The sequence below is a fragment of the Eptesicus fuscus genome, chromosome 1 (genome assembly GCF_027574615.1).
Source record: "Eptesicus fuscus isolate TK198812 chromosome 1, DD_ASM_mEF_20220401, whole genome shotgun sequence".
Classification (NCBI taxonomy): Eukaryota; Metazoa; Chordata; class Mammalia; order Chiroptera; family Vespertilionidae; genus Eptesicus; species Eptesicus fuscus.
Window position 1 is genome coordinate 18929442 of NC_072473.1, and position 11624 is coordinate 18941065.

The 11624-nt window shown below is 38.5% G+C and overlaps 1 pseudogene; it reads right to left on the reverse strand.

The window, feature by feature from the left end:
• Positions 1–513: 513 nt before the first annotated feature.
• On the reverse strand, positions 514–1616 carry LOC103298434 (histone-binding protein RBBP4-like; annotated as a pseudogene).
• Between the last annotated feature and the right edge of the window lie 10008 nt (positions 1617–11624).

An 11624-nucleotide genomic window follows, 5' to 3' on the forward strand; every position in this document is an offset into this window, starting at 1 on the left:
CTACCCATGCACGAATTTCATGCATCGGTACTCTAGTGAAAATATAAACGCTGAAGGGGGCCGATACTTTCCTGTTGGAGAAATGTTTCACTCCAGCAAAAGACTTAATGACTACCTACTAGGAGCAGTGATGCATAGGGAACCCTGATTCCTCTTTCTCATACTTTTATGCCTTTCACAGCTGTGTTTACCACTGATGCTCACCCCTGGGTTCACCTGCCTTACTTCTGTCGAGTTTCATCTTGGAACAAGGCTCTTGCACCCTATCTAACTTTAGTTTTTTGATTATGGGTCATGCTCTCTTATCAACTTGCACTTTCTAGTGATGCACTACAACCGTTAGAGCAACTTGCCAGTCTTAACTTCCCACTTGATAGGAATCTCTTAATTCCAGTGTATTGCTTGGTCAGCTTCACTTCAGTCCTTTTGAAAATTATTCCTGCTTGTGTGCTTTTTACTTCCTTTCCAAGGTCCTCTCTTAAAAGGCCAATGCGTTCTGTGTGGATATCACATTCAGGTGTATATCTGGGTGTAAAGGGTTTTTCCCTGTTTACTGTCTTCTGGGGATAGAGACAGCTGAGCACTATGTGAGCACTGGGCTCCTGAAAAGGGAAGAAGAGAGGTGGGACACAGCAAACTGAGACTGTAAGGTTTCCAATCATCAACAACTGACCCAAACAGAGACTCATGGAGCAGATACCAGGAAACATTTTCTACCACTGCTGCATGCCTTGTAAAGATGGTCTTTGCGCCCACAACTTTTCCTTACTTTGGAACAGCACTGATGTCCCACAGGCAGATGGTATTATCATTGAAGCATTAAGTAAGTGCCCACAGAGATTTGGGTTCCAAGAAAGCCCATAGCCTTCTTTCTGATGTCTGTGGAGATGCAATTCCGGGCTGCACTCTCCAGAAGGATCTGGTTTAGAAGGATGTTTTGTGTAGTCAAAAATAAGAACATCACTGGATGGAGTCTTTGTTGCATTGATGCAAGGATTCTGTAGTATATAACATGTCCTGTTTACTTCTTCATGGTTGATCATGATTTCTATTTCAGTTTTTCAACTAACAGAGCCAAAAGCTCTAAATTCTCTTTTCTCACTGTCCTAGTGTGAAGCCTCAAACTGAGCATCATATTCAGGGAACTGCACACTGGCTGTTGTGGTTTTGGTCATCCAATGTGTATGTCCCTAAGGCAGGTCCAGGAATCCTGAAATATTTATCATCTGGTCTGGTTACATCTGGAAGCCACTGCACAGTTAGGCTCGTCTACTCAAGAGCATAGGTCAGAGGTCGGCAGACTGCGGCTCACGAGCCACATGCGGCTCTTTGGCCCCTTGAGTGCGGCTCTTCCACAAAATACCATGTGCTGGTGCGCACGTACAGTGTGATTGAAACTTCGTGGCCCATGTGCAGAAGTTGGTTTTCGGCTCTCAAAAGAAATTTCAATAGTTGTACTGTTGATATTTGGCTCTGTTGACTAATGAGTTTGCTGACCACTGGCATAGGTCATCACCAAATCATAAAGAAAAGGTGTTCTTTTCCCATAGTTTGTACCCTTCAGTGATCACACATTCTTCTACTGCATCATCAAAGGCTGCTTTCTTGTGGGCCATGGCACACAAGGGGGGTCCCAGGGTTGACTATTGTGGGAAGGCTGGGAACCTGTGGGCTCTCACTGTGCCCACAGCCTCTATTGTTTCCTACTGCCCCTCTTTTCTGTCCCATTGACTGTATTTGCTTCATTATTTGTGGGCTCACTAAGATAAAAAAAAAAAACACATTTAAATGTCTTATTTTGCCCAAGGAACTTCTTTTTTGTCATGGAAAAAAAATCTCTCTCTCTTTCACACACATACACATATATTCTCTCTCTCTCTCTCTCTCTCTCTCTCTCTCTCTCTCTCTCTCTCTCTCTCTCTCTCTCTCTCTCCTCCCCCTCCCTCCTCCCCAACATTCCCCTCCCTCCACATTCACTCAATTAAATGTCTGTTATCTATCATGTATGGAAATAGAGTCTGTGGGATTGGTGATGAAAACAACTATCATCAGGTGTTGTTTTTTTTTTTGAATTATTGACTTTATGCCAAGAAAATATTTTGAGGGAGGAATATTTTATATATCAATGTGTGTGTGTGTTTTTTTGTTAATCCAAGTTAAAATAAGTGCAATAACCAGTTAGCCTAGATTTGTTTTAATTGGCCTGGTTTTCAAATAGTCTGAATTATCTACCTACATTTCAAGCAATGTGTCCTAATTTTGTCTTGGGAAAATATGATCCTGTTGGAGATACAGTTATTTTGGAAAAAATAACCACTTTAGAATTTTACTTTTTCCTTGGGTCAGAGTATTTTTAACTATTTCAAACTATTTTTAATAGTTTGGAAAAAAAAGAAAAAATTTAAAACTCAAGCTTTTTAAAAGAGATCTTTATTGTTGAAAATATTACATGTCCCCCCTCTTTTTGCCATTTACTCCCTCCACTCCATCCCCACCCCCACACTATTGCTTGTGTCCATGGGCTATGCATATATAAGTTCCCTGGTTAATCTCTCCTTACCCCCTACCCCCTCCTTCCCACTGAGATTCTTCAGTCTGTTTATGCTTCTATTTCTCTGCATCTATTTTGTTCATCTGTTTATTTTGTTCATTAGATTCCACATATGAGTGACATCATGTTATACTTATCTTTCTCTGACTGGCTTATTTGGCTTTTTAAAGTTGGAGAATACTTATAAGTTTATGTGGTATGCATGATTTATTAAAATTTTGAGTTTTAGACCAAAATTAACTCAATAAACTTGAGAAATATCCTGCTTTTTGTATTATGTATGCACATTTTATACATTTAAATTATTGGGTCTGTGTCTGGTAAAGGGATTGGGTCTGAGCTAAAGGCAATCAAGACCCTGCAGGCTCGCAAGAAACTTTTACCTGCCCCTTAAAAAAATTAAATTAGGGACCTTGCCCATAATAAAAGTTATTGCCAGAGATAACCTTTTATGGCCTCTCTATAGGACAGGGTAAATTTCTAATGACTGAATATCTGATCTTGTTATCATCCTCAGAATGATCTTCCTCTCTTCTGAAGCCTCAGGTGACTTACCTCTTCTTTAACTCAGAATGCCATATATACCTCATTTTACCTTTCTGTCTCTGAACCTCTCATGTACGTGGGATTCCCATATGTCCATATATAATGAAATTTGGTTATTTTCTCTTGTTAACCTGTCAATTTAATTATTAGACCATGTGAAAGAACCTAGAAGGATAGTGAAAATTTTTCTTCCTCCCCTAAACTGGCAACATGGGTTTAAAATAAGTAAGAAAGAAATATTTCCTCATTTTAATTTTAAGGCACAAAACATATATTTAAAAAATAGTCTGGTTGATGTATATATAGGGAATTCATAAGTAATGATTGAAAGTGATGGGAAGATGGACATATTATTTTTTGTAGTGGGTATAAATGGGATGTGGCTGAAATCACTAGACACCCAACCATAATCTATGCCATCATTTGGTCAAGATAATTCTTTTTTGAGCTTTTATCTTTGTTTTAAAATTAAAAAGAAAAAGCTCAACATTTTTCATTTTATTTTTTTAAGTAAGATAAAGACATTAAATATAGCTCTTTACAAAAACAATATAACTAGTGATATGAACAAATTTATTTTGTCCTTATTCTTGATCTGGTCAAGGTAATTTTTGACCTACAATAGCATCAGTGAGCAGTTGTCTTCTTGATGTTTCTCCCTTTTACACTTTTGGGCTTTAAATGCTTAAAATGGGTCATCTCATTTATCCTTTCTGTGGCTTACACTGACTATTTGTTGCAGCTAATCTTTTAAAAATTTTTTTTTCATTATTGATTAAGGTATTACATATGTGTCTTTATCGCCCCATTGGCCCCCAATGCCCCCAACTCATGCACTCACCCCCCCTTTTGTCTGTGTCCATTGGTTAGGCTTATATGCATGCATACAAGTCCTTTGGTTGATCTCTCCCCTTACCTCCACCCTCCCCTACCTTCCCTCTGAGGTTTGATGGTCTGATCAATGCTTCTCTGTCTCTGGATCTGTTTTTCTTCATCAGTTTATGTTGTTCATTATATACCACAAATGAGTGAGATCATGTGATATTTATCTTTCTCTGACTGGATTATTTCGCTTAGCATAATACTCTCCAGATCCATCTATACTGTTGCAAATGGTAAGAATTCCTTCTTTTTTATAGCAGCGCAGTATTCCATTGTATAGATTTACCACCGTTTTTTAATCCACTCATCTGCCGATGGGCACTTAGGCTGTTTCCAAATCTTAGCTATGGTAAATTGTGCTGCTATGAACATAGGGGTGCATATATCCTTTCTGGTTGGTATTTCTAGTTTCTTGGGATGTATTCCTAGAAGGGGATCACTGGGTCAAATGGGAGTTCCATTTTTAGTTTTTTGAGGAAACTCCATACTGTTCTCCACAGTGGCTGTTGCAGCTAATCTTCACAAGTTCCATGATAAAGGAGCAAAGGTACATTTCAGGAGATACTCAAAGCATCTTTTTTTTTTTTTTTTTAACCCTCATTACTTCTCTAACATGTCATGTTATGGTTGCTTGAATATGTCGGCCATTCTATCTGTGTTTGCCAAGCCCTAATGGATTAGTGTAAATGAACATTGTTGTTAGGCTGAAAGACAGGCTGCATTACAAGACCTATTTGTTGCTTATATTGTTCTACTATTTTAACCAAAGCCAGTGCATATATCTGAGCGTCTATCAGATGTCCAGCATTTTACTAAGTATTATGTAGAATATAGGGGTGGGATGGGGAAGAAAGTATCAGATAGAAATATAAAGAAGGGGACATGTTGAGGATAACAGCCATATAAAAATATTTAGAAACAATATAAGAACAAATATACAATGGGGTTAGATTGTATTGATTAAATTCTTCATGGTGTAAGTTATGTATCGGGGCAGCTCCAAGTCCTAAAGCCTTGTTGAAGTTTAATTGGTTGGGGTACATTATGGGAACTACATTCCATTCATTAGTTGCATGAGTATAGCTGACTTTGTTTAGCATGCTACTACTTTTTGAATTGTTATTATTAAACACAGTACTTTGGTAGAACGGATCTATTACAACTAACTTTCATGGTTGTTAATGGGAATTTTTGACTCCTGAAATACCTTAAGTGATAATTGCCCCACCACACTTAATTTAATTTTTTCTACCACACTTAATTTTAAATCCAATACATTTTCATTTTATTGCTCCATCTTCTAAATTTAGTTGCTAAAATAATATGAAAGCATCCTTTAATTCTTAAAAAAAATCTAAAAACCAGGTTGTGGAGAAAAGGGCACCCTCATTCACTGCTGGTGGAAATGTAGACTGGGACAGCCACTATGGAAAAGTCTGGTGATTCCTCAAAAAATTAAGAATGGAGTTACCATATGACCAAGCAATTCCTCTCCTGGATATGTACCCCAAAACTCAAAAATATATATTCACAAAGATATATGCACTCCTGTGTCCATTGCAGCATTAATCACAGTGGCCAAGACACGGAAACAACCAGTGTTCTGCGATAGAGGACTGAATAAAGAAGATGTGGTACATATACACAGCGGGGTACTACTTGGCCATAAGAAAAGATGAAATACTGCCATTTGTGGCAACATGGATGGATCTTGAGAATATTATGCTAAGTGAAATAAGCCAGTCCGAAAAAGCTAGGAACCATATGATTTCACTCATATGTGGGATATAAAACTGAAACTCGTGAACGTAGACAGCAGTGTGGTGGTTGCCAGAGGGAAGGGGTGGAGGGAGTGGGGGGTGAAGAGGGCCTAGTATATGGTGACAGAAGAAGACTTTAGTTTGGGTTGTAGGAACAGATCATGTGATCATAGAAATGTACGCTTGAACCTTATATGACCCTATTGACCAATGTCACACCAATACATTTAATAAAAAAAAGTTCACAACAGTCTCTGTTTTCTACCCCATACCCCTTGGTAATCACCACACTGTTGTTTGTGTCCATGAGGTTTTTTATCTCTTTTATTCTTTTTTTCACAGCCCCCCTACCCCACCCCACCCCTAACAACTTTCAGCCTGTTCTCTGTGAGTCTGTTTCTATTTTGCTTGTTAGTTTATTTTGTTTATTAGATTCCACATATGAGTGAAATCATATGGTACTTGTCTTTCTCTAACTGGCTTATTTCACTTAGCATAATGTTCTCAGGTCCATTCATGCTGTCACAAAGGGTAAGATTTCTGTCTTTTTTTACAGCTGAGTAGTATTATATTGTGTAAATATACCATAGCATTTTTATCACTCATCCACTGATGAGCACTTGGGCTGTTTTCAAATCTTGGCTATCCTATATAATAAAACACTAATATGCAAATCAAATGCATGGCGGAATGACCGGCTGAACGACCGATTGCTATGATGTGCTCTGACCACCAGGGGGAAGACAACGCAGGAGCTGCCCCCCTGGTGGTCAGTGAGCTCCCACAGGGGGAGCACCACTCAGCCACAAGCCGGGCTCATGTCTGGCGAGCGCAGTGGTGGTGGTGGGACAGCTCCTGCATTCAGCATCTGCCCCCCTAGAGGGAGGCGACTGCTGGTGGTGATCAGGGGGCAGGGCCAGCCAGTGGGCGATGCCAGGCTGCCAGCCAAGGTGGGAGCCAGCGGGGGCCCCTCGATTGCCCCTACTGCCAGTCACCCCACAGATTGGCCCTGATCACAGGCCAGGCCTAGGGACCCTACTCTATATATTGGGAACAGTCTCTTAGATTTAAAAAATTAAAACCTGACAAGGCTACTCTGACACTGAAAAAATAGGATGATGCAGAGATGACATGCATGGACTCTGGCTTGCACATTTTGTGGTCAGCCCTGTTTTTGACACTTATAACTATATGACAAAGCCAATTACTTAACTTGTCTCTGCTTCAGTTTTTCCACCCATAAGATGGGGAAAATGGTACTACTGCCTCAGAAAGATCATGTTATGTACTACTTTTTATAATCAGGGCAAAAAAAATTGTAGCTGCTCATACAACAGAAAGATTCCTTTCACCTGTATGAAAAGTATGGTCACTGGTGTATGCAGCATCCCAGATTGCGACAGGGATTTCTGACTGCTGGTTTAGGCCCAATCCCTGTGGGACATCCCTCGAGGTCACAGGCCGGGCTGAGGGACCCCCTTCCCATGCATGAATTTCATGCACCGGGCCTCTAGTTGTAACTAATACTGAAATGAACCTAGGGGTGCATATACTCTTTTGAATTAGTGTTTTGGGTTTCTTCAGATAAATTCCCTGAAGTGGGATTGCTGGGTCATAAGGCAGTTCCATTTTAAATTTTTGAGATAACTCCATACTGCTTTCCACTGTAGCTGCAACAGTCTGCATTCCCACCAATAGTGAATGAGGGTTCCCTTTTTTCCACATCCTCGCCAACACGTATGGTTTATTGATTTATTGAAGATAGTCATTCTTATAGTTGGGGGATAAATGGTGTTGGAAATAGACCTGACTTGGGGTGGTGAACACACAGTACAGTGTACAGATGATGTGTTGTGGAATTGTGCACCTGAAACCTGTATACTTTTGTTAACCAGTTTTACCCCAATAAATTCAATAAAAAGGAAAAAGTGGTTCACATAGATGTGCTGCCATATGCTAGATTTTTTTAATCTTTTGTGTGCATATCAATAACAATTCATGATTTTTACTTTCCTTGAGGGCTAGTAAAGTGTATAGAGGATTTTGTTAGCATTTGGTAGGTCCAAGGACTCACATCCTGATCCTGGTTCTTTTTCTCCTACACATAGTAACTGACTGATATTTCTATACTAATCATGTAACTCAGCTTTTCAAGATTTTAATGTGCAGAGGTTAAGTGATTTTTTATAAGTCACACTGCTAATAAATGGTATATTTATTTATTTACAAAGGAAAATTCTGCTCTACAAGAGTTATACAATCTTATACATTAGAAATAGAGGGAAGTACATTTATAAGTCAACCAATTTTATACTGTTTGATAATGAGGAATGTATGTTATTAAAATTTCATTACATCTTTTTTAAAAATAGGTATGTTTTTATTGACTTTCTCATTGTAAAGGTATTATAAATGTAATTCTTAATACCCTCATTTGAAGTTGTTTACGTTGTATGTGAATATTCTTACAGCCTTTTTCTGTGTGTTTTTTTTTATGTGATATATAAAATTTTGAAATATTTATTCCCCTCTGTTTTATGCTATGGATATCTTTCAGTGTCATTAAATACAAATCTTCATTCTGATTAGAATGGCAACAAAGTACTCTATTGAACTGATGTGTTTTAACTTACTGAACCAATCTCTTATTGATGAACATTTGGCGTCCACATTTTCTCTCTGGTACTGACAAGACAGAGATATTTATAATGTCTATGAGAGTGTGTGTGATGAAAACTTTCAAAGATTCAAAGATCATCCTTTCATCTGATTACCTCCTTAAGATTAATTTCCAGAAGTTGTATAGCAGTGTCATTTTTTCTTTTGCCCACTGCTCATTTATGTTTATAAATTGGTATTCTAAAGTCCCAATAGTCTGTAGAGGGGGAAAACAGGTACAGAGAAGGGAACTTTTATTTTTCTAATAATCTGCTATGCATCAGATACTGTAAGTATAGTATTTCATTTAAAAGCCACTTTAACCCTGAAAGTTGAGTAGTGTTTATTTGGGGACAATAAAGAATTTAAATTTGGAATATGGCCTACTAGTGAACTGCACACTAGTCCTGAGAACAGAGGAGAGGAGAGGAACCTTTTTTTATTTTTATAGAGGAAAGGGAAGTTCAGAGGGACTGTTGTAAACAGATTTCATTGAAGGAAATTGGGAGTTCTAAGTGTAGTGGCTTTTCATTGGCTGACTTGTAACAATTTTTCATTGGCTGAGTGATTGCTGGTGTGGACAAGATCCCCCTTTATTCTGCTACTAGAGGCCCAGTGCACAAAATTCATGCACGTGGGGGTGGTCCATGAGCCTGGCCTGTGCCCTCTCACAGTCTGGGAGCCCTCAGACTGGGAGCCCTCAAGGGAGTGGGCCTAAGACGTCAGTCAGACATCCTTAGCACTCACCAGCCATGAGCCCAGCTTCTGGCTGAACGACACTCCCCCTGTGGGAGCACACTGAACACTAGGGAGCAGCTCCTGCATTGAGTGTCTTCCCCCTGGTGGTCAGTGCGTGTCATAGCGACCGGTCGTTCTACTGTTTGGTTGATTTGCATATTAGCCTTTTATTATATAGGATAATAGTAGAATAGAAAAAATCTTATTGGAGATGGAAAGTACTTTCTTTCTGTTTGGAGTAATTGAGCATGGGTGTGAGAGTTCCCCATACAGGTCATCCCAACTCCAGTTTAAATGAGTTTTTTGTCCATTGTTCTTCATGGTGGAGAATTTAAGTCACTTGCCAAAGGCCACATTATGAGTGGCAGGGCCACAAGGGAATTCAGTTCTGTCTAACCATAGAACTTACTTTTAAAATTGAAGTGATATTCACATAATGTTAAATAATTTAGAAATGTACAAATTAGTGTCGTTTAGAACATTACAGTGTTATGCAGTCATCAACATTAGTTCTAAAACATTTTCATTACCCCAAAAGGAAAACCTGTATGCATCAAGTCATTCCCCATTTCCTTCTCTCTAATCCCTGGTAACCACTAATCTGCTTTCAGTCTCTATGGATTTACATATACTAGATTTTATATAAGTTGAATCATACAATACATAACTTTTTGTGCCTGGATTATTTTCCTCAGCAAGTTTTTGAGGTTCATCTATGTTGTAACATTATGGCTGAATGATATTCCATTATATGTGTATTCCATAGTTTGTTTATACGTTAATTTGTTGATAGACATTTAAGTTTTTCACTTTTTGGCAATTGTGAATAGTGATGTTATGAAAAATAATGTACAAGTATTCAAAAACTTGTTTTCATTTCTTTTGCGTAAATAACTTGCAGTGAAATTGCTGGGTCATTTATTCATAGAACTTTTGCAGCCTACTTTCACATGAGCATGAATACTTATATGGTAATACAATGTTTCCTTACTATTTTGAATTAAAAATTTCAATTAATTATTTTTATTTTTTTCACTTTAATTTCTTTATTGATTGAGGTATTACATATTTGTCCTCATCCCCCCATTATCTTCCCACCCCACCCCACTCATGCCCTCACCACCCTGTTGTCTGTGTCCACTGGTTAGGCTTATTGCATTCATACAAGTCCTTTGGTTGATCTCTCCGCCTTTCCCCCACCCTCCCTTAACTTCCCTCTGAGGTTTGACAGTGTGATCAATGCTTCCCTGTCTCTGGATCTGCTTTTGTTCATCAGTTTATGTTGTTCATTATTTCCCATAGATGAGTGAGATCATGTGATATTTATCTTTCTTTGACTGGCTTATTTCATTTAGCATAATGTAATTATTTTTAATTATTGAATAATTACCCAGTTTGTTATTGTGACCAAGTTTGATGTTTAAGGAATTAAAGTCTTCACACTCAAGGAGTCTCATTCATGGAACTTGAGACACCTATTAAAATTGTTATAATTTAGGGTTGAAGAAAGCACAAATACAGTTTTTAGCTGTGGCTATTGTTATATATAGTTTAGTTGACCCTTCTGGTTCAAGGTCAAGTGTGTTATTAATGAGTGGCCTTATCCACAGAAACCCCAGATCCTTATAAATCCCCTGCTTATAATTGGGAAGACAAATCATGAATTTTTAAAAACTTAGTGCTGAAGACAATCTTTAAAGGAATCATCTTGATGAGGACATTTTTACATATAATTGCCCAGGAAACTAACTACTCTCTAGGGACCTTGAGTTCATATTGGATTTCTATGTAACTTCTGCCTGTATATTTTGAAGTCTGGAAAATAGACTCAGGGAAAATTGGAGTGAGCAAGAGAAGTTCCCTACTTACTGTCAGTGAAGGAAAGCAGCTGCCATGGCTTGTCAGGGTAAGTGGGCCTCATTATCTCTCAGCAGTTTCTACCAGACCAGCTAGCTAGCCCAAGGAATTACCTTCTCCCTAAAGCATAAAATAAGAAAAGGAAAGGAAACTGCTTTTTTTTTTAATCAAAGGAGGAGAGGAAGCATGAAAGCTGGGAAAAGAGAAAGAAAGGAGAATTTAGTGTGTTTAATTATAGTATTTTTCAGATGTATGAGACCTGAGAGATCACCTTAATTCCACATCCCTATTTGAAATAGGGAGGGACTGGCTTAAAGTCACACAGCCCTGTGGTTGTAGAATCCAACTATACATCCTCTCTTGGCATGTGTATTAGTTTCCTAGGGCTGCTCTAACAGGTTAACCCATGATTAATGAGTTAAAACAACACAAATTTATTATTTTACTATTCTGGAAGGCAGAAGTCTGACACAAGTCTCATTAGGCTAAAGTCAAGGTTGGTGGGCTGCATTCTTTTCTGGAAGCTCTAGGAAGAATCTGTGTCCTTTTCCAGCTTCTAGAAGCTGCCCAATTTCCTTAGCTTGTAGACTGCCTTCCATCTTCAGAGTCAGCAATCACATCACTGACTTCTG